Here is a 6,000-nt window from a genome sequence, read left to right as displayed (position 1 = left end):
TAAAATATAGACTTGTACCTAAAAAAGTAATAATACTGTCCTCGGATATCTTGTGATATAGAGAATGAAGCATATAGCCAAGTTGAAAAAAAATTAAAAAAAAAAAAATAAAAAAAAAATAAAAACATTTCTGGTAAAGAGAGGAAATGCAAATGTCAACCTTCCCAAGTTTTCACCAAAATAGCAAAACCCTTTCTAAGTTTTTTTATTTATTTTATTTAATTTTATTTTATTTTATTTTTTTAGGGGGAGGGGGGATGGGTTATAGTACTGTTAAATACTCTAAAATGTTAAAATGTTAAAATGTTCTAGAGAGCCGACTCTTATCCTTTTGATGAGCATTATTTGTTTTGGTTTGTGCAGTTTAATTCACAGAATTTTTACAAAGTATATACTTCAAACTTTTTTTAAACCTTTTGGTAACATCTATAAAGCATGTTTATTTTCCTCATTTAAATTATAATAAATGTTTACAGATTTATATTTTTCTGATCCCATAACTCTGTGGTTAGTAGTTTTGAAAAATATAAACAGATGTTTTAGTATAATGTGATTATATGCTTATGTAAATTTATGTTTTGAGTTTTTACTGCAAATGTCACATCCAAAACGCTGGAATTGCTCGCAAGCTACATTTTGAGTTTTGGCAGGCCTACTTAGCCTACTTATACATTATAATAAACCCTCATTCCTTTTCAAAGCAGAGAGGTGTGCTTTTTATTTAGCACCTAGAAGGACATAACCTACACTGTTTTTAAAAATAAATCAAATATAAGGAATACAGCCTAATATTGTTCTAAAAAAAAACAAGAACAACAAAGAGATGTAAAAGGTAAAAATGCAATACAAAGAAGTGTGTCTATAACTAAGAAACAAGGATATTTAAACTATTAGATTAAATTTTTTTATAAAACACTAATGTAGTGTTTTAAATTCTCGACACATCAGCTGCTTTTTATTTATCATAGTTCACCTGTGTTGATGCTAGTCATTTAAAGTATATAATCCATATAAAACTTTATAAAAAAATATATCAAAGCAACTTATTTAAAACAGCAAACAGACTTTTACAACCACAATTAAGGGACAACCTCTTATAGCTAACTACTTAAATTATACAATATAACTCTGCTATTCGGGTTCGCTCAAAATTGACATTTTAGTAATCATATATCCATTTTAAATCTATAAGTTAGGCAAAGTTACCTGGATTTTTTAATCATAATAACAATAGTGTTGAAACGGTGATAATAAGCGGAATGGCTCCCTCTACCGGGAATTTGCAGCGACTTCGTTTCAAAAGGCCACTAGTTTAGAGAAAGAGCAGAAATGTAACAAATTATGCATTATATCATTATGTATATCGATTTTATAGTGATGTTCATGTATATAATTATAGCAGCAGATACGACTAGATATGTATTATTTGCAATAATCCAGAAATCACATAAATGTACATGTCTTGGCGTCATGTACTTAATCAACTAATTAAAAAACAACTACCTCATTAGACTACTACTACATCATTAAAAATATAGATATATTTATAGCTGAACTATATGAGGAGTTTCAGGTCATTGCATTGTGACAGCATGATGAAGTGCTCATGGTGTGTGTGCTGTCAAAAAGATTTGCGACTCATAATCCAATCACACTCATTCTTGTGTACTAAGCCCTGCGTTTAGAAGCGTGGTGTGCATGTGTCACTGTAATGCAGACAGCTGCAGATTACTCTTTATCAGGGTACTTAGGGTTACATCTGAGGGGTCTTGCTTACAGCATTGAGGATGAGGATGGGACAGTTTTAAACAGGCCATATGGGCTGGTTTTGCAGACTCTGTGGTTGTTTAAAGGGGGCTGATTAGTTTTTTTGCTGGTGAATGTAGGTCTGAATGTCATTGTCATTTCAGTGCATCTTAATCTCATTACAGTTCCATATGGGGATGCATGTCTTGGAGATGAGCTGAGGAGTAAAACGAATGAAACAAATACAATGGATTTCTTCAGTTTAGGTAGGTTGCAACTGCATCATAAATGAAATGCACAGCAAATAGGGATTAAAATACTATATGTTTACATCTATCCTATGTAATATATAAGTAGGTAGATTTCTATAAGATGCTATACAATTTTATATTTGTGCATATGCTTTAGTCTAGATTAGTCAGTGCCAAGCTAATTATTTATGATAATGGTCCACTCAAATCTATATGTTAGAGAAAAATATTAAATAAAAAAAAAAATGTGAAAGTATATTGAATAAAAACTAGTTTAGGTGACAATTCATGCCATTAACAAACCATTAACTAACTAACTAACAAGTTACCCTTTTTATGTAAACAAAAATAATAAATAAATAAAAGTTTAAAAACAAAAATAAAAATAAACATTATACATATACATATATACAATTTAGTTATGATTTAGTAGTTATTATTATTAATATTATTTATTTTATTTTTTATTTTTGCTTGAATTTAAATGTATTATCTTTATATTTCTAAAGATGTTTGGTGACTAAAATATTATTTTAATAAATATATCGGTTTAATAAATCTTTTTAGTTCAAATGCAGCAATATATATTAACTATATACTTATTGTGGATGGTGTATCCAATTATGCTGAGCCCTGTATATACAGGTATGGTTAATTTTGCAGAAATAGCCAAAAAAACCTTGTATCAGTCAAAATTCTCATATAATATCTAATATCTAATAAAAGATCTAATATCTGATATGTGTGTGTGTGTGTGTGTGTGTGTGTGTGTGTGTGTGTGTGTGTGTGTGTGTGTGTGTGTGTGTGTGTGTGTGTGTGTGTGTGTGTGTGTGTGTGTGTGTGTGTATGTATGTATGTATGTATGTATGTATGTATGTATGTATGTATGTATATATATATATATATATATATGTATATATATATAAGCAGTTTTCCTGCATGGTTAAAAAAAAGTTAGGTAGTTTGTTCAAGAATCTAAGTTTACCTAAACCCCAATTTCCAAGAGCTTAGTCTGCTTAGATTGGTCAAATCATGAACAAGTCTGGTTACAGTATGTGTCAAAAAACATTATACATCATTGCCAAATCAAGAATTTCATCTCTGGAGGCCTCCTGAATAATCACAGCAGGCCCGGGTTGGCTAATCGGGAGGACCGGGAGAATTCCCGGTGGGCCGGTCTGTTTTTTGGCCACGAGGGCTTTTTTCCCTAGCTCCAGAATCTGTTGCTCTCAGCAGTCACATTTTTTAAATGTATTTATTTATTTACTTGAACACAGCCTTTTTATTCATTATTTTACCGCAGCTCTGCTCTTTTTATCTATTTTCTCGCAGCTTCGTGAGCAAGATATAGCCTGCAGGTTAATAAGTCAGATGAGTCACAACTCTATGTATAGATTGTGGTCCAGTGGTTAGCACGTTAGGTTACGACGTTGCTGACCCGGGTAAGATCCTCATCAAAGTAAATTTTTTATCAGATTTATTGTTAAGACATATAATACTGTTAGGGTTGTTGAACATTTAAAGTTCTAAAGCGGCTGTTTTCTCAAAAAAAGACGTGATAGTGTAATTAGAAACTGATTTGGAAATGACCTGATTTTAATATAGTCAGTCGTGAACTGAGGTGGGCCGGTCTGAGGCTTGATACTCCAGGGCTGAAAAGGAGTCCCACTCCGGCCTTGAATCACAGTAAACTAAACAGTAACTCTGGTATGGTTTTATCAAATAATTTAAAGCTTGAGTTCATATATTTTGGAAGTGCATGCAAAGTGGATTCATATCATTTTACAGTATGACAACATGAACCAACATTTTCCAGCTCAGCTATGACTACAGTGTTTGAGGATCAAAGCAGACCATAAAGCTCTTATGCTGGCTTTATGCTGTTTATAGTTTGTGTGGTAATTAAAATGGATTCACTGATAATTTTTCCCTGATTGTTTAGAATTTCTTCCTTTCCTGGGAAAAATGACATTTATTGTGCGTTTGGATCTTTTTTTGGATTTGTTTGGTATTTTCAAACCACAAAACCGATGTTTATTTCCATGGTTAATCATGTAGGAATTAGCCAAAAATACATTGTATAAGTCAAAATAAAAAAATATTTATTTTATGCCAAAAAGTTGTAGAATATTAACATTTAGTCATTAAGTAATGATCTTGTTCCATGGAGATATCATGTAAAGCAGGGTTGTCAAACTCAATTCCTAGAGGGCCGCAGCCCTGCAGAGTTTAGTTCCAACCCTGCTTCCACACAACTTCCTGTAGGTATCAAACAAGCCTAAAGCACTCAATTAGTTTGATCAGGTGTGTTTGATTAGGGTTGGAACTAAACTGTGCAGAGCCGTAGCCCTCCAGGAATTGAGTTTGACACCCCTGGTCTAAAGGCTTTACTGTAAATATATCAAAACTTGATTTCTGATTAGTTATACGAATTGCTGGCATCCGCTGCGTAAAACATATGCCGGAATAGTTGGCAGTCCATTCCGCTGTGGCTACCCCTGGTAAAAAAAAAAAAAAGGGACTAAGCTGAAGAAAAATGAAGGAAGGAATATTGATTGCTAGGAACTTAGATTATTTTAAAGACAATTTTGTCAATGTTTATATATTTTTGCATCCTCAGATTCCAGATTTTTAGTTGTTATCTTAGCCAAATATCGCACTATTGTACATAACAAACCATACATTAATGTAAAGCTAATTTATTCACTTTTTAGATGATGTATAAATATCAATCGAACAAATGACCCTTACGACCCTTTGTGGTCACATATCTGAAGAATATACACAAAAAAATGCTGGCATGTCATAAAAAAATATTTAAAAACTTTGACTATAACATCAAAGCATTATTTTTAGTGTACAAAACATTACGTTTTTAAATAATGAACAGTGAAAAGTGCTTTTGTTAGAGTTTGTCTTATATAAAGCTTCAATCGGTCCAAAAAAAGGAAAGAAAATCAAGCAAATATTACATTGTCAGACTGTGACAATGCATGATGCATCAAGTTACAATCCTGTTTTCTCAAACCTGCCTAATGTGAAGATCCAATTTGTTGAGCCCCTTAAATCCACTTCAAGCCCACTTCCAGTATAGCCGCTAACCAATCAGATACTTGGACCCTTGACCACTTTATCCACTTAAATCAGCACGCGTCAGGATTACATCATCCACCAGTTTGCACTTTGCATTCGTTGAACTGAACATGATGTTAGGTTACATTTTCAGTCAATAATTTGATTATTAAAATTAAAGTAATATTAAATATTATTTTACAAAATGGGTTAAATATTATGATTATTATTCATTTTTTTAAATAAATATATAAATAAATAAATAAAACAAAACTGTTGGGTTTGTCCTATTTTGACCCTGCATTGGGTTAAATCAAACCAGCATTTTTTAGGAACTGTTCATCAAAATATTCTTTGTACAAACCAAAAAAATTTTGTTTAAAGCATCGCTTTAAAAAAAAAAAAAAAACATTTAGAACCTTATTTTTTTGTCAAATAAGTTTTGTATGTCATTGAATAGTACGGCTAGGATGATAAACAATATGAAATCGAATTGCGATAAAATTTATGTCGATAACAATGATGAGCTCTGTTTTCTCTTGATCTAAGAGCTAATTGCACAGCAGAAATGGTAAAAGTACACACATCCTTTACTCAAGTAGAATTACTCATGTTTAAAACCACTCTGGTAAAAGTTGAAGTACGCACTACATTTTTGTACTCAAGTAAAAGTAAAGAAGTACGGCCTGAAATAAGTACTTAAGTAAAAAGTATTAATTACTATGCCTGTTTTAGTTTCACAGTAACTACACTGCACATCATGTAAACATTATACAAAACAACTTACATTTCAAATTTCTTTGTAAAACTTTTGTTGGCAATTTTCAGCAGCAAAGTAGCCAATCAACATTGCTTTACAGAATTGTACAACAACACTGCTCAAAAAGTTGCCCTGTATAATATCACCTGGACACAAAACGTAACTTTACAG

This window comes from Danio rerio, chromosome 21 (assembly GCF_052040795.2).
Source record: "Danio rerio strain M-AB ecotype USA chromosome 21, GRCz13ab, whole genome shotgun sequence".
In the NCBI taxonomy this organism is placed as follows: domain Eukaryota; kingdom Metazoa; phylum Chordata; class Actinopteri; order Cypriniformes; family Danionidae; genus Danio; species Danio rerio.
The sequence above is the reverse complement of the archived record's forward strand: the minus strand, read 5'-3'. Positions refer to the sequence as shown.